This window comes from Felis catus, chromosome A1, assembly GCF_018350175.1.
Source record: "Felis catus isolate Fca126 chromosome A1, F.catus_Fca126_mat1.0, whole genome shotgun sequence".
NCBI lineage: Eukaryota > Metazoa > Chordata > Mammalia > Carnivora > Felidae > Felis > Felis catus.
This window is the reverse complement of record NC_058368.1, coordinates 98,334,952-98,359,362: the sequence shown is the minus strand read 5'-3', so window position 1 is coordinate 98,359,362 and position 24,411 is coordinate 98,334,952. Positions and strand designations below refer to the sequence as shown.

At 36.1% G+C, this 24,411-nt stretch overlaps 1 protein-coding gene across 8 annotated transcripts in view; it reads right to left on the bottom strand.

Moving 5' to 3' along the window:
* Positions 1 to 24,411, bottom strand: part of PRR16 (proline rich 16) — a 953,840-nt gene that overhangs the window by 581,130 nt on the left and 348,299 nt on the right. For 7 of the 8 annotated variants that reach the window (XM_045057979.1, XM_045057982.1, XM_045057991.1 and 4 more), the window contains 2 exons: positions 22,575 to 22,639; positions 6,654 to 6,759 (listed from right to left, as the gene is read on the bottom strand). The gene's annotated coding sequence lies outside the window, so the exon portion shown is untranslated. Of the gene's footprint in view, positions 1 to 6,653; positions 6,760 to 19,849; positions 19,879 to 22,574; positions 22,640 to 24,411 lie in introns of all 8 variants that reach the window. The other variant, XM_045057987.1, reaches the window with a different exon arrangement.

Below are 24,411 nucleotides of genomic sequence, written 5' to 3'. Positions count from 1 at the left end.
ACAAGTGGGTGAGGGGCAGAGAGAGAAGGAGACACAGAATCCAAAGCAGGCTCCATGCACTGAACTGTCAGTACAGAGCCCCATGCGGGGCTTGAACCCATGAACTGTGAGATCACGACCTGAGCCAAAGTCGGACGCCCAAACGATTGAGCCACCCAGGTGCCCCACAAGGAAGAATTTTTTAAGTAGAAAGGCAATCATTTTTACAATTCTTCAGCATTCTTTTTTGTTTGAAATTTATCCTGAGGTCATGCTGTTTCTTTTTTTTGTTTTTTTTTTTTAATGTAATTATTTTGAGAAAGAGAGAATGAGGAGGGGAGGGGCAGAGAGAGTGGGAGAGAGAGAATCCCAAGCAGGCTCCGCACTGTCAACACGGAGGGCTCAAACCCATGAACCATGAGATCATGACCTGAGCTGAAATCAACAGTCAGACACTCAATTGACTGTGTCACCCAGGTGCCCTGAGGTTATTCCTAATAGCATATTATCCTATTTACTACTGAGTGCTATTCCACTTCATCAGGAAATTCATCCACCCAGTTTTCAGGTGCAATTCAACTCAATGCATACGATGTCTCTGTCAGATCCCCCAAGACTTAGATTTTATTTCACTGAACAATGTAGATAATAAAACAGCATTTGGGAAGTTAAGCCAGAGATAATAAAAAGATAGTTTCTCCAGAATAAGAGAGGTTTATGTATTTACAGACTTAGCAATAAAGAAGAGCCATAGGTGAAGCAATAATGCCAAAGACATTTACAAGGTGAGAAAGAAATATGAAAGTTACAGGGTATAAAATAAAGAGTATTAGCAAACAAGTTTTGCTCTGTTTACTCACTGCCCAACCCCAAAATAAAGGAGAACACACAACAAACACATGGAGACAAGATAATCAAGATTGAACAAATATGCCATCATGAGCTACAAGTGTTGTAAGTGAAAAGGGATCCTAGGTATTTATAAATCATGGATAAAAAGAAAAAAAAAGGATTAGATAAAATATAAACGGGAACTTCATGTCTTATCCAACTCCCTTCACATAAGTGCAAATTACGCTAAGTGGTTGAAAAGGGTGGAAAGCATCTATGTTGTTTGTTTCAGTTGTTTTCAGTGTCACAGGAATGAAAATGTCAGTTCCTCCTGTATTGGATCAGTTTATGTCCCCAAGAGAAACTTTCCTTTTGTGGCCAAAGATTTTACCTTTTGACCATAATCATCCATAACAGCATTCCTTTGATGTTATGCACATGCTTACTGGCAACAGTACGAACAGAAGAATTATACAATATTAACATCACAAGAGACTGAACATTGTGCTTAAGCAGTAACATGAATAGGAAGCAGGATTTTGCTAAGAATCTACCTGCAGGCCAAGAACAGACCCATCTGAGATTCATCAATGGGTTGGAGACATTGTCCACAGTATTCAAAGTATGTCAGAATCTGATTCCTCAGGGTTTATTCAGAAAAAACAAATCTTCGGCACAACAATTAGGGGAAGTCTGTTGAAGTAGTTGCCCTGACACTCCTGCAGAGGGCTCATGGCTGCCTTGTAAACTAGGGCCTAAGATGAATGCAACCTGAGTGTGTTCATTCATTCAACCCAAAACAGCCATCTGACGCACCATGTTACAAGCTGGGAATACAACAGTCAAGAGGACAAGCAAATTTTATTCTGTCTTGAAGCTCAAAAAAGTCAGAGGTGATTGGGGCGCCTGGGTAGCTCAGTTGGTTGAGCGTCCGACTTCGGCTCAGGTCATGATCTCAAGGTTCACAGGTTCAAGCCCCTCATCAGGCTCTGTGCTGACAGCTCAGAACCTGGAGCCTGCTTCAGATTCTGTGTCTCCCTCTCTCTTTGCCCCTCCCCTGCTGGCACTCTGTCTCTCTCTGTCTCAAAAATAAATAAAAACATTTTAAAAAATTTAAAAAAAGAGGTGATAAACGCTATGAAGGAAATAATGTCACCATGAGTATCTGGAGCTCAGGAAGCAAGTGGAATTATTTTGATGGAGCCAGGAAAGTGGGACCTTGAACGGGAGCCTCAACACTGAACAAACAAGGGTCATGCTTGAGAAGTGAGGACATTCTAAGCTGAGAGAACAATGGCAGCCTTACTATGTTACTTAACCTCTAAGGACCTCATTTCCAAGTCCATGAAAAAGATGACAAAGCCTGTCCTCTAAGGTACCTAGAAAACTTAGGGAAAATGAGTCTGGCACATTCCGCAGTGAGGGCTCTATACCCACTCTCATCACTAAATCTCTGCATTGACGCTCCCTCCTTGATACACCCTGAGGGTCAGAATTGCATATCTACTCACGGTGAGGGGGGGCAATATCAAAACTGTTTGAAGACAAGTAACATTTTAAGAAAAACAACTATCAAAAAATATGTATGCATTCCAGAAAACTTACAAAGAAGGTGTTTTATACTTGCAAATGAAACAATGTAGGGTCAGTGAAACTACAAAGTTGAGGTCAAAGTCCTGAGCAAGAGTCGTCTCAAGCTGCACATGAACAAAGACAGCCTCCGAGGAAAAGAATATTGGCTTACCTGCAGAATATCACCTGCCTGGAGCAAATCTCAATTCTCTTCCTAAACCGATTATCACACAAAGTAATGAGGTTTAAAAAAAAAAAGACCACTTTTACCTGTGTGTGTGTGTGTGTGTGTGTGTGTGTATGTGTGTATGTTTCCTTCCCAGAAAAATTAGTGTCTTTTTTCATTTTTCCTATCTGAGATCTCACCATGACCTTTTTTAAATGACATGCTACAAAGATAGATACAACAGCACAGAAGGAACAGGAAGAGCATTGGTTTTCCGGATCATGCTGGGAAGGGAAGCAGAGTCCTTTTCTTCCCAGCTTTCTTACTCCCCACCTGCCACAGACAGTTTGGGAGAGATTAAAACTAATGAGATCTAAGTAGGTAATTTCATATAGTTAATACCACTCACCCAGCAGGAGAGCAAGATAAAAGATTCAAGATAGGGAAAAGGAAGGGCTAGGGAAGCCAAGTATTAGGATTCAGAGTGCCTTTGATAAAGAAGCTAGTAGGATCCAGTAAAAAAAAAAAAATGTAGTCTAATTAGCAAGCAAATTGACAAAAGACATACATTCCCACAGAAGTCAGTATACTGTAAGTATGATCATTTGGGCTTTGAAATAGGAACTAGAACTAAATACCTGAACTAACAGTGAATGAAATCTGGTTTAGGAAGTACTAAGTGAAAACTCGACATTTCCCTTTAACTGAAGCTATATTTTAAAATACTGTATTAAAGTAGAGATAGCCAGAGGGTCTGAGTTTTCTTCAGTGGGATTTATACAAGCACATTTAAAAATAAAAAACCAAGAATACATGATATTCTCTAAGAAAACATTACTTACTGTTGGTCTGAAAGAGATACTTACTAAATTCCTTTTGGACTTAGGTTTGCTCACATGTTCACTTCCAGGAAAAGACTACTTGTGACATTAACAAGAAGCAGGCCTCTGTTTCCCAGTAACTGTTGGGAAACGTCAATGACTCATTTATGGGAGTAAACAAAAGGATTAAGGAGAGAAGAGCTATTTCACAACTATAAATACATACTAAAGTTACAGAGCTCTCTCCCAGAAAAAGCTATAAAGAACACTGGGGAAAAAATGAAGAGTTTTTGTACAAAGTAAACATACAGGAAAGCAGTAAAAAGAAAAAAAAGAGTTTAGTACTTTTAATCTATGCTGAGTGAAATAAATCAGAGAAGGACAAATACTATGCCATTTCACTCATACGCAGGATCTCAAAAATGAAACCATCAAAACAGAGAAAGATTCATAGGTAGAACAACCTGGTGGTCCCCAGCAGGGAGGGAAGTGGAGGGATGGGAGTAAGAGGCGAAGGAGATTAAGAGGTGCAAACTTCTTAAAAAATAAGTACTTAAAAAATAAGTACGTTGTAGGGTCATCTGGGTGGCTCAGTTGGTTAGGCAACCAACTTCGGCTCAGATCATGATCTCACAGTCCGTGAGTTTGAGTCCCGCTTCAGGCTCTGTGCTGACAGCTCGGAGCCTGGAGACTGTTTCGGATTCTGTGTCTCCCTCTCTCTCTCTGTTCCTATCCCACTTGTGCTCTGTCTCTCTCACTCTCAAAAAAATAAATAAATAAATAAACATTTAAAAAATTAAAAAAATAAGTACATCGTGGAGATGCAATGTACAACACAGGGAATATAGTCAATAATATTGTAATAACTTTGTAGGGTGACAGATGGCAACTAGACTCCTAAGTTTGTAATGCCTAAAAATATTGAATTATGCTGTATACCTGAAACTAATATAATACTGTACATCAACTATAAGTCAGTAAAATAAAAACTTGAATCTAGATTGAAAACATGTGGCTTCCAGAGAAAATCAAGAGTATATTAGAATGTTTGGTTTGCTTTGGCTTTCATGCCAGCTTCCTTTAGCCTTTTGGTCTCTTTGTATTCAGTGTTAGAAAATGGCCATTAGCACCACCTACCACATCGATTTAATGAAAGAACCATTTCCTGAAATATTTAATTCATAGCACTAACAGATTTTTTAAATTTCTTTAGGTTTAACTCTTTACCAAAGATTATGCACATGCTATAGTCTTTAAGTACAATGTACAATATTAGAAAAAAAGCTACTCGGGGAAAAGGATTCTTCTGATATAATAGTAAATCTTAGGCAAAATTTTTTTTTGAAATTTTATGTTTTAAATTTTGAAATAATGGTCAACATACATAATAAATTGCAAGAATAGTAAAAGCAACCCCCATGTCCTCTTTACCTAAATCCCCAATTGTTAATGGTTCACTGCATTTGCCTCATTACCTTCCCATTCTCTCTCTGTATATATGGACTTTTTTTTTTCTGTTGGATGGGATGCCCTATCACCTCTAAATACTGTAGTGTTTTCTCCAAAAATAAAGAAACCTCCATATGTTATGACCACACACCCTTTTTATTCAGTTAAATAACAGTGCTAACAACATTGACCCAACACATAGATCCCAAAATTTAACATAACCTAATAATATCTCTTTAACCACTAAGTTCCAGCAACCTACCCAACAATACTGCATTTAGCCGACATGTCTCATCAGATTCCTGCAATCTGATTAGTTTCTCCTCATTTCGCCAGCGCTTGAGGGGCTTCAAGGCTTTCATGCTATAGGATAGCCCTTGGTGTCTGACATTTCCTCATGACAAGACTGAGCATCGCATCAAGAGGCACACTCGGGTAATGTCCCACCACTGGTAATATTCAAATTATCACCTGGTTTCTGCCAGTTTCTTCAATGGAAACCCACTTTTGCACCAGATGGCTGGGCCAGAAAGGATAAAGAAATACTATCACAGAAGTTGAGGTCCCAGAGTTGGATGGCAGTGCTGTTCTCAGCATCATGCACTGTAGTAAAGCTTCCTCCCCTTGTTATGGTTACTATTGTATGGGGAGGTATTTTGATTACTATCTCATGGGGAGGTATTTTGATTACATCGATATTCTGTTCCTCATCAAACCCCTACAGGCAAGCCTTTAATTGATGGTTCTCACCTGTGCCTACTACCCAGGTGCTAGTTGCTAAACAATGATTGTGTATTTCATCATTTCTTCTTTATCTATCATTGATAATCTACTCTGAAGTCCTTTTCCTTCTTCCTTATTTATCTACTTATACAAGTGTGGAGTGGTGGATTTCTCTTTTATTCATTAAGTAACAATCTCATACTCTCATTATCTATTTTGATATTTAAACTGTCATACGGTTGGTGAGCTCCTTCAAACTTACATCTGTGTTTTTGCTTTTGTTTTTTTTTTTTTGCCATGTTTCAATCAGCCTTTAACCATTTAATTATTTTATGCATAACATTATATGCTAATCTTAATACCCCTGTTATATGCTCACCGGCTCCAGCTCTATAATCCAAGGAGCCTTGGTTCCTTTTAGTGGAAGATTATTTCTAGAAATCAAATCCAAGTGTTTGGTGTATACATTACTAATAGAGTGTCACAGTTCATGGTCTTTCAGCAAACAGAGTGAGGAAATACAGGGAGCTATAGAGATATGTGTATATATAATTTTTATATGTAATCTATTTGCAAAGTTACATAGATATAAAATCATATTCATATATATATGTTTATGTAAACACACAATAGTGCACATAAACCTATAACTCTCAATATCTGGGCATTGACAGTCCTGAGCTTTGTAGGTTTACAAGTATTGGTTCTTAAAGGAGCATTACGATACAGCAAGAATCCCACCGATCCTTAAGTTACAGCTACCTCCCTCGTCTGTTGGGGTCTCAGTGCCAAGGGATTAGGGGGCAAGAGCAAGAATAATCATGCTGGCAGGAACCACTGGCTCTTATCAGAAGAAGTTACAGCTTCTGTCACCTGAGGAGGGCGGGGAGCCATTTTGGGGCACCAAAGTGAACCATTTGAGTATCTCTTGGTATTCCTCTTTTCATTTTTAAGTAAAATGGAAAAGCTCAAAAGCCTGAGAAGGATGTGACAAGAACTCAGAGCCCTCAGTGTAGAGGGTCTAGATCACTCCACCGAGTAAACCACTTAAGACAGCAAAGTTCTGAGAGTGAGGGCAATCTAGAATGTCAATAGAGGAAGATGTTACTTACCACTCGCAGGCCTGAGTCTTCAGTTGTGAGGATTATAGTTTGTACCACTGACCTCTCTCTTAGACATCTCCACCAGGAAAAGAGGCCCACCAGAATGCTGGAGTAGCTGCACAGAGAAGAAGCGGACAAACTGTAACAAACACTGCGTTCTCCCGTTCAGATCCCCCCATGCAGGGCTTTAAAGCTAAGTCCCTGCTTTTGTGAGGACGGCCTACTGACAGGTGTCAGTACTTAGTCCTTCCCAGGAATTGCCCATGGCTGAAAGAGAGATCTATCACCCTCAAAAACCTTTCAAATGTATTATTTATTCCGCAATTTGAATTATACAAATTAATATATGAATACATTTTCTTCATTAAATGCAACTACAAATAAGGTAATTAAGTTCCTTTAGCTCTACCTTAATACCAGTCACCTTTCCTCTCCACAAAGAAGCACTGTTCTTAGTTTGCATTTATCCTTCAAGACCTTTTTCTACACATGTGCAATTATCCCAGTTCTTATCAGTGACCAACGTAAAATTATACATACACAAACGGATGCGAGCTGAGTTCATGCATGCTTGGTAGGCTGAAGTTTGTATTTCCATGCTTTAACATTCATTTGGGTGCATTTTCTCATGTTTGATAGGGTATATACCCTTATTGTTTTACAGATGTATGCTATGTTTAAGGCATTAGTATTTATGTTTCAGTTTGCTATTTTTTCCCCACTGTAAGTAAAGAGTATGATAATTTTTGGAGATATTTTTTAGGGGTGCCTGAGTGGCTCAGTTGGTTAAGTGTCCGACTTCAGCTCCGGTCATGATCTCGCCGTTGGTGGGTTCAAGCCCTGGTTTGGGCTCTGTGCTGACAGCTCGGAGCCTAGAAACTGCTTCAGAATCTGTGTCTCCCTCTCTCTCTGCCTCTCCCCCCACTCATGCTCTGTCTCTCTCTTCTCTCTCTCTCTCAAAAATAAACATTTTAAAAGAGTTTTTTTTATAAGCCCAAGCAATATACAATATATAATACAGCTAAAATTCCAGAAGTCTATATTTCACAATTTACAAAAGACATTTGAGGGTCACCTGAATGCCTCATTCAGCTAAGCATCAGACTCTTGATTTCAGCTCAGGTCATGATCTTGTGGTTTGTGAGATCCAGCCCCAAGTTCAGGGGGTGAGGGGTGGGGGGGGCTCCACGCTAACAGTGCAGAATCTGCCTGGGATTCTCTCTCTCCCTCCCTCTCTCTCTGCCCCTCCCCTGCTTGTGCTTGCTTACTCTCTGTCTCTCAAAATAAATAAACATTTTTTAAAAAGAAATTTGAAATCACTGTATTAATGTTAATTTCTTCCGATTATACAAGAGGATTACATTAACAAGTTAAAAGAGAAATCACTTATAATCCAATTATTCTTTCATGTTTTAAATGTATATAAAAGTAAGAAAAAAAAATTCCTCTTTCCTTTCTCCAGTGTTATTTAGTATTTAGTATTGGTATTTAGAAATATCAATACCTTATTCTATCCATACATCTATGTATTTATATATCAACACATTTTGTGTTTAATGTCATAGCTAGAAACTTAGAAAGATGAGAATAAACACACAAACATATGGACACAGCTAATTTTGTTTAGTTTTCTACCAAAAGAATGGAATTTTACAACATGCTTTGTTATAAAGCCTTTATTATAAGCTATCTTTACAAGTCAGCATATAAACATATATGTCATTTCCATATGAGTAGCGTTCCATTGCATTAATCCCCCAAAACTGATGTCAATAATGCTTAAGTGGATTTATGCATTTTTGATAGAAAAAAAGCTGTCATTTTGATTTGCATTTTATAGTGTTTATTTTTATAAGATTTTTAAAATTTTTAATGGTTATTTATTTTGAGAGAGAGAGAGTGAGAGTGCACAAGTGGGGGAGGGGTAGGAGAGTGGGAGAGAGAGAATCCCAAGCAGGCTCCATGCTGTGAGCACAGAGCCCAACATGGGGCTCCATCCCATGAACCTTGAGATCATGACTGAGCCACTCAGGCACCCCAGATGTTTTTTAGTCACTCCAATTCAAACATGAACTGTTACTCTTTAACTATTGTCTACTTTTGGTCTAGGCTGTTGAGGGTTTTTTTTGTCATATATTTTGTTGCACTTTTTCTATATAGTGAAAGTATTACACTTTTTCCTATTCAATTACCTTCTAAATGTTTCTACCCATTTTCCCTTCTAACTTTGTTAAACCGTCTTTAACCATTCAATGTTTTTAATGCTAATGTGCCCAAATCTGTCCATCTCACCCCTTATGGTTTTTGAGGTTTATGTCATGGATGGAAAAGCTTTCCCTACTACAGAATTTATAGTTTCTGTTTTGGTCTACTTTTAGTAATTTTTTTGATCATGTGAAATACGGACAAAGTTTATCTTCTTCCAAGTGAATGGACAATTGCACCAATCCAGTGAATTGAAAAATAATTTTTAGCTCTCTTCCACTCTAACCTCTTTTTTTTTTTCCTTCCCCTCCCCCATGGGTTTCTGTTAAGTTTCTCAGGATCCACATAAGAGTGAAAACATATGGTATATATGGTATCTGTCTGTCTCTGTATGGCTTATTTCACTTAGCATCACACTCTCCAGTTCCATCCATGTTGCTACAAAGGGCCATATTTCATTCTTTCTCATTGCCACGTAGTATTCCATTGTGTATATAAACCACAATTTTTTTTATCCATTCATCAGTTGATGGACATTTAGGCTCTTTCCATAATTTGGCTATTGTTGAGAGTGCTGCTATAAACATTGGGGTACAAGTGGCCCTATGTATCAGTACTCCTGTATCCCTTGGGTAAATTCCTAGCAGTGCTATTGCTGGGTCATAGGGTAGGTCTATTTTTAATTTTCTGAGGAACCTCCACACTGTTTTCCAGAGTGGCTTCACCAATTTGCATTCCCAAAGCATAAGAGACTCTTAAAAACTGAGAACAAACTGAGGGTTGATGGGGGTGGGAGGGAAGGGAGGGTGGGTGATGGGTATTGAGGAGGGCACCTTTTGGGATGAGCACTGGGTGTTGTATGGAAACCAACTTGACAATAAACTTCATATATTGAAAAACAAAAAAAGAAACATACTCCTGAAATCATTGTTGCACCATACACTAACTTGGATGTAAATTAAAAAGAAAATGGTAATAAATAAATAAATAAATAAATAAATAAATAAATAAATAAAACATGGCTAGTGCAATGACCTAGATGAAAGGTAAGAACCCAAAACAACATGGTGGTGGAAGAACAGAAATGGAGGGGTGGATTCCACAGATATTTGGGACAATTAATCTGTATAACCAATTTAATAGAAGTTGTAATATTATAACAAATATGTATTTCATCTTTGTTCCTGGTTCCTGGGACTGAGCTCCTACAACTCTTGTAATCTGTAACTCTTGTCAACCCAGTTACATCTTTTGTTACTTATAATAAACCACTTCCAACCATAAAAAAAATAATAATTTTTTCCCAATGATACAAAATACATTATCATACCCTAAAGTACCCTTCTATATCTTATTTTGTTTATATAAAAGGGTAATATGATGTCTTTGGGGTTAAAAATGGTATGATGGTAAACTCAAAACTTTTACAGTGGAAACACCTGCATCAGGCGTTGTCGCTGCACATATGTAACTTGATCTAAATCTGTTTCCATATCCTTCAAATGGGGATCCCATCTTCCTCCTAGGGTTGTCTTGAAGATTCAGTGACCTAAAAGTCAATTGCCTGAGGCATGACATGTGCTAGGAAGTTAATTCCTGTGGGTCCTCTTTCCCCATTTCCTTCTACTCATTCTAATAAACAGCTTTTATCAGGTTCTTCCAAGTAATATACTTGACGTTGGCTCATTCTAGTGGAAAACTTGAGGTGCAAATAACACATCCAGAAGTTTAGAAATTCTATGAGTCCCTCACCCCTAAATTTTATTTTCCTTTGTATTTGCCACTATAGTGAAATAATATTCATAGCACCTTGTCTCTGGGGAATCACAGGAGCTTACTGTAAGTGAACTAAAGAGTGGATGACTTTTAGTTCAGCACACCTGTCACATCATTTTGAAGTACAGGAGGCTTCTTAACAAACCTGCACTCTATAATAGTGTTTCATTTCTGCTAAGAAGTCAGTCTTCCCCAAACTGTTCTATTGAAAGCACAAAGAATCTCAATGTTCCAGAAGGTGAAACAGAGGTGGAAGTTGTCAGAGGAGTTGGTGATGGCAAATACACAGCATTTCAATGATACTGATGGTGTTCATAATACTATGAAGAAGTCCTTAACAATTAATAGGAAAAAGTGTTATTAATTATACTTTCAATAATGGATGTAATATGGATTTTAGTATTAAAAAACATATAAAATATGTGGTTACATATTAAACAGGGCAATTAAAAGAGAAGGAAAACCAACAGTTGACATCTTTGTTCCATGTTTTAAACAAGGTGAGGTCAACACGTATTCCATGAATGTCTTGCTATTGCCAGGTACTGGGCCAGGCTCTAGAAGTTACAGTCTTAGAAAAATACACCTTTACTGGATTTTTCCAGAAATACTATAAATTATAATTTCATATTAGTTTGCAAGGCTTGGGAAAGATTCCATGCAACTCAAAATATATGTGATATAAATGACTAAACATGAAATGATATTAACAATTTTTAATTATGATAATGGTATCTGTGTTCTCTATTTTTAAGAGATAAGATACTATAATATTTTGGTTTTATTTAAAATAATTCCATTTTTTGAAGGGGTAGAAATGGGAGTACAGGTGAGACAAGATTGGACAGGTGTTGGTTATTACTGAAATAGCATAATGGGTACAAAGAAATTACCACTATTTTTGCATGTATTTGAAATATTCTCTAATAAAAATTGTTAATGATGTGATACCAAAAAATCCACAAATATCAGTGGCTAAATCACCTATCATAGTCCATATAGAAGAGTAATTCCTTGTATCATCATACAAATTCACTCTAAGATTTTTCAGATTCAAAATCCAAGCCCTATTGCTTACTAGCTATGTTTTATTAGCCAGGTTAATTAAGCATTTTGTGTCTTGATTTTCTTATTTGTAAAAATCATTATAAGATTATTGCAATCATTGTGGTGCCTGGGTGGCTCGGTCAGTTGAATGTCTGACTTAGGCTCAGGTCATCTCACAGTTTGTGAGTTCAAGCTCAGAGCCTGGTGCTTCCTTCAGATTTTGTGTCTCCCTCTCCCTCTGTCCCTACCCAACTCACACTCTATTTCTCTGTCTCTCTCTCAAAAATAAACAAACATTAAAAAAAATCTTTAAAAAGATTATTGCAATGACTAGATGAGTTCATCCCATGTATTGCTTAGAAGTAGTCAGAATATTGTAAATACTAAATATTTGGTTGCTATTTTTATTATGCAGTGACAATAGTTATATTTGGTCTCCAAGTGCATCATTTAGATAAGAAATACTGACAAATTACTCCATGGATTATTAGGCTTCCAACAATCACAATTTACCTGTCTTGTTAAATATCATCTGGTTACTCAAAGTCTTATTCTATGTAACAGTGAGAAGCAATAAATCCCTAAGTTTATATTATTAAGTTACCAAGCTCAATTCTTGAAATAGTGGCAAAAGATTAAAAGCAATTTAGACAATCCGAGAAAAGAAAAACACTAATTCAGGCTCATACATTGTCTAAATAAATGGAAAAAGAAAGAAAACAAAATATATGATATATAGATAACACAGATAGGACTACTGTATTCACTTTGAGGCCCAGTAACCAAAAACTACACAGGTAAAATCTCAAAGCTACCAAATGGTAGTATTTCATGTCAAAAAAACTTATCCAAGAAAATGCTTTTATTACTTATTGATTTACTTATTGATAAACATAAATCAACAGGCTATATTAGATTATGTAGATATTCTTTTTATACTTAATAAAGATCTAGCCTTAAAATGTGGTCAAATTTGTCAAATAATTTCAAATATGTCAATATCAATGATAAATCCTAAGATAAAAATTACTTTAATGTTTATTTATTTTTGAGACAGAGAATGAGCAGGATAGGGGCAAAGAGACAGACACAGAATCCGAAACAGGCTCTGAGCTGTCAGCACAGAACCCAATGCGGGGCTCAAACCCACAGACCATGAGATCATGACCTGAGCTGAAATCAGACGCTTAACGGACTGAGCCACCCAGGAACTCCCATAAAATTACTTTAAAAATCGGCAGAACAGGGGCACCTGGGTGTCCCAGTCCATTAGGTGACTGACCCTTGGTTTCCACTCAAGTCATGATCTCACAGTTGGTGGGTTAGAGGCCTGCCTCAGGCTCTGCAGCTGGCAGCAACGGAGCCTGCTTGGGATTCTCTCTCTCCTCTCTCTGTCCCTCCCCTGCTCACACTGTCTCTCTCAAAATAAATAAATAAACATTTTTAAAAATTATTTAAAAAATATAATTCAGCAGAACATATAAGGCAAGCATGAACAAAATTAAGAGGATGTACACAAAAAGGATAATGTGACATCCAAAATTAACAGTCAGGACTACCTTTAAATGAGTGCTTACAGACTAATGTGGTTCAAATCTAAGTACTCTTGATGATAACCCCAATATGTGAAATAAATAATACAAAGTGGTAGACACTGGCAAACTTGGTTTCCACTTACTCAGTAAATCTAAACAGATTCAAATTCGGTTATTTTCATCAGAGTGAACCAGCACACATTTGGACCAAATAGTACTCATAAGTCACTTTGCAATCTGTCTTAGTGCAATATATTGATATAAAATCAACCTGTATCCATACAATTCAAAAGCCTCTTTCCAAGGATAAAATATCTATATCCATCATGGATACTGAAACCACTCACATGAATTATTTCCTTGGAATAATATTTTAGTGGGTTCCTACTTGTTTCTTTGCTTATAATCACATGAGCTTCCAATCTCTCCCCAGTATAGCCTAAGGTGCTACTTCTGAGAACCCAGTTTGGATTCCACCAATTTGCTTTAAATGCTGAGAACACTGCAGAAGTGTTCTCAATCAACATTCTAGCTTTTTCTCCAGCATTTCCCACATCTGCTTCCATCCTTTCAGTCATGGTGAAGCACTTATACTGCAATTTTCCTCATGTCTCAGGCTAACTCACTCACTGGTGTTTTGTATACTGTTCCCCTTCCCTCCTCTACTTGATTACATCCTACATTTATTCAACCTCCAATGCATGGGTCACATCACCTGCCCCCCCCCCGTCTTAGTTGCACTGCACATGCTCCTAAATGTCCCTACCATTCCCTACTCCTACTTCTTCCATGTCCTTTATTATGTTGTTTGTACTCCCTCAAGATTGCAATTTCTTATCTTTTATTTCTGTTTTCTCAACTTTGTGAACAATACCAGGCACACAATTACACTCAATAATGTTTCCTTGAATAAATTAACCCATTAAAGAAGCAGAACACAAACCAAGTCTGCTCTATTCTGCGTGATGCTCTTTTTTGTTGAATTTGTTAAACACAGTATGGTTTTCATTTTTACTTAAGCATATAGATACCATGTTTTAAAACTAACCAAGTATACAACTACAGAAGGAAGGAATTATTTCTTTTACCTCACTGGAAACAAGACTACTACCAGCAAATTGAATACTGATTGCCTAGATCTATAGAAGCCAAATGTAAAGGAAAAAGGTTTTGTGTGAGAATTCTTACATGAAAGCAATAAATATGTACTGGTTTAGTTGTCTCCTAATTTCAAAACTCCTCTATGATAAAATCCACTAATTAAGAAATTCTCTTTTTCCAACAGCAAGGACATATTGTCATTTCACGGGTGTCTTGTTTCATCTTTTTTTTCCCCCACAGTGAGCCTTGAACTTCATTATTGTGTTTCCAAAGAAGTTTTTTCCCCCATATTATTTTATATGACCTACCCATTCTAATTGGCAAACCCAAATAGTTTTTTTTAATTCCTGAGAAGACACAAAAATATGTCTAATTATGTCACTCATTGTCATTTTGGGTTGAATTCAGAAGCACCTCATATTTGGGATCAGGGAGGTGGCAGAATTGTCAGTGCTTACTGATGTCAATGCCCTCAGGGCCATCTCTGTTTAGTTCACCTTTGCATCTCCATGGAAACGATTTTTTTCTCCATTTCCAGAAAATAAATCGTGGGGAACACTTATTGTGTTCCCATGGAGATCTGGAAGCCCATATTAATCTTCTCCTTTGAATAATAACCAAATATGTGATTTTCTCTCTTTTAAAAGGTAAATAAGCATCCATGAATGTTACATAAATTAAAAAATCACTGGAAGCTTAAAAATGAAAATAATGAACAGATAAAATAATTGAAGATGGGAGTTTATACTAGAAAAAGTTAAAGTTAAAAAAGAGGTAAAGAAAATCAGAGTCTACCTTAAAATTATCTTTTTTTTCTTTAAAGCACACAGAATATCAACTTGATATTTATAGGCCAGAAGGTAGAAAGGTGGAAGAGAAGTTGTCATGTAAACAGAAATAAAGAATTCCTTTGAACTACTGGAAAGTAATAATTTACTCTTTATGAGACTGGTTCACATAGTCAAGTCAAGCTGCCTTCACACAGGCAGGCACATGAGTAGGCTTATGACCACTCATAGCAATTTAAAGAACTGCATACATATCCTTGCCTGGTCTAACATGAATATGCTACTCAGGTAGCAAAAATGAGCATTTGGCTCAAATGTTTTAAACATTTAAAGGGAATAAAATATTGGAAGACGTTAACTGTAGAGGTATTGTACAGGGTATGCCTGAATTATTGGTATATTCGTGTCCAGAGGAGAAATTAGAATGAAGGTATTTATGATTCCTATCCTGTATTCATTATGGGTGTGTTCCAAAATTCTCCGCCTAAGTCCTAAACATTTAGCCTGAACAAGCTCAGGCTTTAAGTATAGCAGCACAGCGGCATCAACCTCTCTAGAATCACAGGGATACTTGGGATAATCAGCAATGCTAGACAGTGGCAAAGTGGCAGAGGAAAATGGGAGAATAACCAACAGATATCCTCTCTTGTTCCCAGAGTTGGGCATTCTTTCCTCTGTATTCCTTAAGCACCCTGTGCTGATGTGTATAGTCGCAGAAAACACATTGTATTATAATGATTTACTTACTGCTTCCTTTATTTTATCTGCAGATCTTTAACAACTAGCACAGTGGTGGATACAGAGTAGAGGGGTACATAAGTATTTATTGCTATTGAATCATGTTTTTAGAAGTGGAAGTGTCCTTAGAATTTGTTTAGTTCCTTATTTTTTAAAGGTGGATATAAAAAGATCGGAGGTGAAATGGTGACTCTGAAGCCACAGTTGGTTCCAGAAAGGAATTTAGGAGCAAGTTGTAGAACCCCTAATTTTGTATTCATTAAACATTGCCCCTTACATGCTTACTAATATCTTTTAATTTTCCCAAGTGAGTTAACTGTACAAAGCCTGACCACTAGGACTCATACACATTCCCTCTTAATAGTATACTGGTGGTTCAGGCAGTTAAAAACACCTTTACATGCAGAGCCTTCTAAATAAGGACTCATCCTAGAGAAACAGTGTGGCAAGCTGAACCTAATAATAAAATTGAAGTCATGAGATGTCAATCCTCTAGATTTGTTAATGTTCCAGCCTTAGTTCTAGATGAAATATTGTGAAAGGTTTAAATAACTGAGTTATTTTTCACTCTTTGAAAAATTGACATATAATAAATTGCACATATTTACAGTGTACAATCATGTAAGTTTCAATGTATAGACAACCATGAAACCATCCCTCCTCCAAAGTTAGTTCATGTTCAATTTTTATCCCTAGTGTCTCTCTTCCATTTGCCTCAGGGAGACATTGATAAACATACTGTCACTATAAATTAGTTTGCATTTTCTAGAATTGTTATTGTTTGCAGTTTTAGAATTCCATACAAACAGAAGTAGACATTATTTATTTTTTGTTTTTTTTTTTCATTCAACTCAATTCTTTTTAGATTCTCCCATGTTATTTCTTGCATGGAGAGCTATATACCAATAATGAAGCAACAGAAAAAGAAATAAAAAAAATTAATTCCATTTACAATTGCACCAAAACCAACAAGGTACCTAAGAATAAGTCTAATCAAAGAAGTAAAATATCTGTACTCTGAAAACTAAAGAGGAAGTCAAAATTTCACTCTTCACAGATGACATGATACTCTATGTGGAAAACCCAAAAGACTCCACCAAAAAACTCTAGAACTGATACATGATTTCAGCAAAGATATAAGATACAAAATCAATGTAGAGAAATTGGATGCATTTCTATACACCAATAATGAAGCACAGAAAGAGAAATCAAGGAATCAATCCCATTTACAATTGCACCAAAAACCATAAAATACCTAGGAATAAACCTAACCAAAGAGGCGAGAAATCAATATACTGAAAACTATACAAAGCTCATGAAAGAAACTGAAGAAGACACACAAAAAAAGGAAAAATATTCCATGCTATGGGTTGGAAGAACAAATATTGTTAAAATGTTGATACTACCCAAAGCAATCTACACATTCAATGTAATCCATATCAAAATAACACCAGCATTATTCACAAAGCTAGAAGAAACAATCCCAAAATTTGTATGGGAGAAGACACCAAATAACCAAAGTAATGTTGGAAAAGTAAACCAAAGCTTGAGGCATCACAGTTCTGGACCTCAAGCTGTATTACAAAGCTGTAATCATCAAGACAGTATGGTACTGGCACACACACACACACACACACACACACACACAAACACAACACAAAAATAAACAAAAAACAAACAAACACAGATCGTTGGAACAGAAGCAAGAACCCAGAAATGGACACACAAACATATGGCCAATTAATCTTTGACAAAACCGGTAAGAATATCCATTGGAAAAACACAGTCTCTTCAGGAAATGGTGCTAGGAAAACTAGACAGCAACATGCCGAAGAAAGTACTGTCTTACACCATACACAAAAATAAATTCAAAATGGATAAAAGACCTAAATATGAGAGAGGAAAGCATCAAAATCCTAGAGGAGACCACAGGCAGCCCCCCCTTTGACCTTGGCCAGAGCAACTTCTTACTAGACACATTGCAGTAGGCCAGGGAAACAAAAGCAAACATGCACTCTTGGGACCTCATCAAGATAAAAAGCTTCTGCACAGCAAAGGAAACAATCAGCAAAACTAAAGAAACAACCGATAGAATGGGAGAAGATATTTACAAATGACATATCTGATGGGAATGAAAGCTGGTGCAGCCACTCTGGAAAACAGTATGGAGGTTCCTCAAAAAACTAAAAATAGAACTACCTTACGACCCAGCAACTGCACTACTAGGCATTTATCCACATGATATAGGTGTGCTGTTTCGAAGGGACACATGCACCCCCATGTTTACAGCAGCACTATCAACAATAGCCAAGTATGGAAAGAGCCCAAATGGATGGATGAATGGATAAAGAAGAGGTGGTATATATATACAATGGAGTATTACCCAGCAATCAAAAAGAATGAAATCTTGCCATTTGCAACTACATGGATAGAACTGGAAGGTATTATGCTAAGTGAAATTAGTCAGAGAAAGACAAAAATCATATGACTTCACTCATATGACGACTTTAAGAGACAAAACAGATGAACATAAGGGAAGGAAAACAAAAATAATATAAAAACAGGGAGGGGGACAAAACAGAAGAGACTCATAAATATGGAGAACAAACTGAGGGTTGCTGGAGGGCTTGTGGGAGGGGGGAATGGGCTAAATGGGTAAGGGGAATAAGGAATCTACTCCAGAAATCATTGTTGCACTATATGCTAACTAAACTGGATGTAAATTAAAAAATAAAAAAATAAAACAAGTTAATTTAAAAAAAAAGAAAGAAAATCTATCTCCCACTTGTCACATAAGGTTCAGGACACTAGGAGACATACGCTGTCCTCACGGCACAAAGTAGATAATGATCACAAGGGACTGTGTATCAGCATGCTTGTCTTGGGTGGTACTTACTCAACCTGTAAATTTAGGTAAAAGAACTTGACCATTGTTAACATATTGCTAGGAATTAAACTCTAAGCAAGAACTTCCTGTCATTCTTCATTTTAAAAAAATAGTATCAACTTAATTTAAGAATAGTCTATACTGAGCATAACAAACTATGATCATGTACAGCTACTTCTAAATCTATGAAACTGAAACAAAATACCAAAATAAACTGCATCATCAAAAGCTGATGGAGATCCAAAAGTCTATCTGTAATCCCCCATTTCTTTTTGTTTTTATCCAACAACCTCACTGCTGTTACTAATGTTATTCCTTTTAATGGCATAACTGAGAACTTAAAAAATAAATTTATAATAAGAAAAAAAAAGAAGAAAAAGAGGAACCAGATAAGGTATCAGCATGACTTCTCAATGGGAAAACTAGAAGTTTGACAGGCAGTAGAATAACACCTTCAAAGTTCTGAAGGAAAACTACTAACAACTTAATATTCTATACCCAGTCAAACTACCAATCAAAATCAAATACGAAGGTAGGCCGAAGGTATGTTCAGACAAGAAAAGCCTTCAAATCTTTACCCCCCAGATAACATTTCTGAGCAAGCTACTGGGAGATGCTCTCCACCGAAATGAAAGAGTAGACCAAGAAAGAAGACAGCATGAGATACAACAGGGACAGTCCAGCACAGGAGAAAGATGAAAGGAGATGGAGAAGAATGATGGGGAAGACCCATCCCAGGATAACACCTTGCATCACATCAGAGGGCACCCACACTTGACTGAAACTAGCCAGAAGGCCTGGGAAGACTTCTTCAGGAAGAAGAAATTACTAGAAATACCTGATGTGTCACAATGTTTTGAGGGAAGCTTTAGTTCAAATAAGGGACAACTGGGAGAGAGAGGGTGAGTTAGTACTGAGCACATACAAAACTAAGCAAAACAAAAATCAAGACTATTTTTAACTCTGTAAGGGAAAAAAATGTGAAGGAAAGGAAAGTACTTCCATATATTTGTTGTGAATAATGTTTACATTATCATAACGTAAACACTGGATATTGATTCAGCTGGAGTTACAACGTAACCTAAATTGGGGGACAGGAAAGTGGAGAGGGGAGAGCTACATACTTACCCTCCACGATAGTAGATTGTTGATAAAGCCTAAAATCAGAAAATCAAGTAGCATTAAAAGTGTGATAATTATAGATGTGAAATAAATCCTAAAATAATCCACTTAAGCCGGTAAACACAGTTGTCTGCAGGGAGGGGAGGAAATGGAGCACAGAGGAGTAATTTTTTTTTTTTTAATAATAAAACATAGGCGATTTGACCTTTCAAACTATATATGTATAAAACTTTATTTTAAAAATATAAAAGAAGAAAAAGAAAAAAAATGACATATCTGATAAAGGGTTAGTATCCAAAAGCTATCAAGAATTTATCAAACTCAACACCCCAAAAACAAATAATCCAGTGAAGAAATGAACAGAAGACATGAATAGACATTTTTCCAAAGAAGACATCCAGATGGCTAACAGACACATGAGAAGATCCTCAACATCACTCATCATCAGGGAAATACAAATCAAAACCACAATGAGATAACACCTCACACCTGTCAGAATGACTAAAATTAACAACAAAAGAAACAAGTATTGGTGAGGATGTACAGAAAGGGGAACTCTTTTGCACCGCTGGTAGGAATGCAAATTAGTGCAGCTACTCTGGACAATAGTATGGAGGTTCCTCCACAAGTTAAAAATAGAACTCCCCAATGATCCAGCAATTCCACTACTGGGTATTTACTCAAAGGGTACAAAAATACAGATTCAAACGGGGTACACCCACCCAGATGTTTATAGAAGCACTATCAACAACAGCCAAACTATGGAAAGAGCCCACATGTCTAATGACTATTGAATGGAAAAAGAAGATATGAAAATGAAATATTACCCAGCCATCAAAAAGAGTGACATTTTGCCACTTGCAACAATGTGGATGGAGCTAGAGTGTATCATGCTAAGTGAAATAAGTTAGACAGAGAAAGGCAAATACTATATGATCTCACTCATATGGGGAATTTAAGAAACAAAACAGATGAACATACAGGAAGAGAAAAAAAAGAGAGGGGAAACAAACCATAGGAGACTCTTAATGAGAGAGAACAAACTGAGGGTTGGTGGAGGAAGGTGGGTAGGGGATGGGCTAAATGGGTGATGGGTATTAAGGAGGACACCTGTCCTGTTGAGCAGTAGGTGTTATATGTGAGTGATGAATCACTAAAATGTACCACTTAAACCAATATTACACTCTATGTTAACTAACTGGAATTTAAGTAAAAATTTGAAAAAAAATGTTCATTCCTTTTACTGCTCTGTTATATTCCACACGATGTTTTTTTATCCAGCCAATTGTTGATCAACATTTAAGTTGTTACCAAGTTTTGGCAATCCAAATAAAATTGCTATGAACATTCATATACAAGTCTTGGTACAGACATGTGCTTTCTATTTTCTTATTCTTAATATCCAAAGGTGAAATGGCTGCATATTAGAAATATATGTTTAACTTTGTAAGTACTTCCAAACTTGTTCCCTAAGTGATTGTACTAGTTTATATTCACATGATCAACATATAGGAGTTCTGAGTGCTACACATTCTTGATAACATTTAATATGATCAGTCTGTTTGTAGGCATTTTGATGGATGTGAAATGTCACCCCCTTTTTTGGTCTGCTCATACATTTTTAAATGAATGTTGGGTGCATACATATTTAGAATTGTTTTATGTTCTTGGTGAATGGACCCCTTTATTATAATGGAATGTCCCTCATTATCTTTGGTTATGTTCCTCCTTCTGAAGATTACATATCTGAGATAGACATATCTACCTTGGCTTTATTTTACTTTATGTTTATATAGTATACCTTTTTTCATCCTTATACCTGTCAACTATATGTGACTTTATGTTTCACTTAGGTTTCCTATAGGCAACATATAATTGGCTCATGCTTTATTTAGTCTAATTTCATAATCTGTGTCTTTACATTGGGGTGTTTATATTTATATGGTTGATATAATATGATTGATTAAAATTTACCATTTTCCTACCTGTTACTTTTTTCCAATATGTTCTTTTTTTTCTGCCTTCTTTTGAATTAATCAAGCATTTTTTAAGATTTAATTCTATTTCCTCTATTGACTTTTATTTACACCACTTTAAAAATTGTGTTTGGAGTCTCATAGGGTTTACAATATGTATCTTTAACTAATATATTATTTCACATTTAGTGTAAAAACCCTACAAAATATAATTCCAATTCTCACTTTCCATTCTTTGTACTACTGTTTTCATACATCTTATGTTTACATGTATCATAAATACTCAACACATTGCTACTCTTTTGCTTCAGAGAGTCAATGAATTTTTAGAGCATTTAATAAGGCATCTCATCTCTCCCTACATCTGAAAAGAACCCAACATGGCTTTGTTAGAAAATTCCTTTCCTAATACCTACCTGATACATTGTAGGCACACAAATAAGTACTTGGTGGGTGAGTAAATTAAAACATTCTTTCCTGAAAATATAATTTTTGTAGTTTTTACAGAAGAACTCATAAAAATCACAAATAATTCACAAGTGTATACATTACTTCAATTAAGAAAATATTCACACTACAAAGAAGTACAGTTACAAAAACTCACAGGAGGGGTGGAAAGGGGGGAAGGTAGAGAAACAGAAAAGGAGAATGGGAGACAGGCTAATTCAACTCCTACTAAATTATATAACAGAATTAACATATGTCTAAGGAGGAGGTTAATATTCAAGTAAGTCATATTAACAGAAAAAGCTTACTTTCAATCCTGTGTGTGTATTTTTTTCTCAGAATAACTTCAACTTTTAATCTGGAGGATGGCTAACTGAAAGAAGAAAAAAAATCCAATTATATATTCTTGTTTTTTACTGCCAAGCTTGCATTTGTAAATTAATATAATATAAATTATCATTTTATATTATCACTATTCTACCAAAGATTTATGCACTTAAAATGTTGCACTCAGGGGCGCCTGGGTGGCCCAGTCGGTTAAGCGTCCAACTTCAGCTCAGGTCATGATCTCACAGTTCGTGCGTTTCAGCCCCGTGACAGGCTCTGTGCTGACAGGTCAGAGCCTGGAGTCTGCATCAGATTTTGTGTCTCCCTCTCTCTCTTTGCCCCTCCCCGTTCGCACTCTGTATCTCTCTCAAAAATAAATAGACATTAAAACATTTTTTTCAATCTTTAATGTTGTATTCAGCACAAAATATTACTAAGTACGTAATATATATTATGTCATGTGGGTCCTAGTCAACAGTAGTGTTTGTTATATGAAATGAATAGCATTTCATATAACTTATAACATCTTTGACATTAATTGTCTTTTTTAATCCTCTCAGTAACCTTGTGAAGTAACTATGATAATTTCATTGATTTGTAAATCTAAAGCTTGGTGATTTTACTGCGTAAACAATAAACTTTATCAATGAATGGGAACACCAAGAACAAACCTCATCTCTGCCCCCTGCTATATCTGGGATATGTATCATCAGCCCATCCTGATGTCCCATTTCCATATTGCACTTGACTCCTAACCATTATCAGCCATAGATGAATCAAAACAACCCAATTTTTATTATAAAAAGATAGCTGCCTTTTCCATATATTTAAAGAGATCTCAGTTTATGTCTATTTGACTTACTATACAATGACACCCTTTTCTTTCGCATCTTGGGAAATTAAAAATTCCAACAAAAAGTCCATTTTTTCTCCAAAATTAGATAACCATGCTCTAACTGAATATACTCATATGGTTTATTAAAAAGTCTTAAAGACCACATGATCACCTAGTTAGCGATTGTAAGCATACTGTGTGTAACGAATATTAATGAAAATTAATAAAGTATTAAAATTACTTAAATGTAATAAATATTTCATTTAATGAAGCGACAGGAACAGAAAAAATTAAACCAAAGATTATTTTGTAGCATATTCTCTGACTTTATGATCTAATTAAAGCACATAAATTATCAGAGATGATCTAGCTCAGTAGCATTTCAAAAGAAGAGACTCTATCACTTGAAAATAGGGTTTATGAATGACCTTCAGTGACACCTGCCACAGATGATTCACAAAGTATGATGGTGGCCAGAAATTTTATATTGTGATACAGAGGAACAGAGACCCATAACTCAAAATGTGTATTATATTGCCCTTAGCTATATTTGACTGACAATAAATAATGCCAACTTTAGAAGAAATGTTTCTCATGATAATGAAATCATTTAGAACACAGAAGAAATTGTCACTTTTAGAGTAGTATGCACTCAGTTTGCATGGCTACATCTAGATTGCTTCTCAAGGAATCTTAACATAAAAAGCTCTCCTGGTAAAATTAATTTCTACTGATTACCTTATCCAATTATTTATTCATATAATTATTTGATTTATCCTCATTTGCATGTATAGAAACAAAAATGTAAACTACTCTCTGAATAAACTTCAGCACAATGTGAGAATCTACTTTCTTTGGCATTTCCAAAAAGCTCTCAGTGGTTTTGCAGTCAGGTGTGTTTCTGTTTTTAAAAGTTAAAAATATCCTGAAAATATTTCCCAAAATACAAGTGATGAGTAGATATAATTAAGAAACCAACAGCA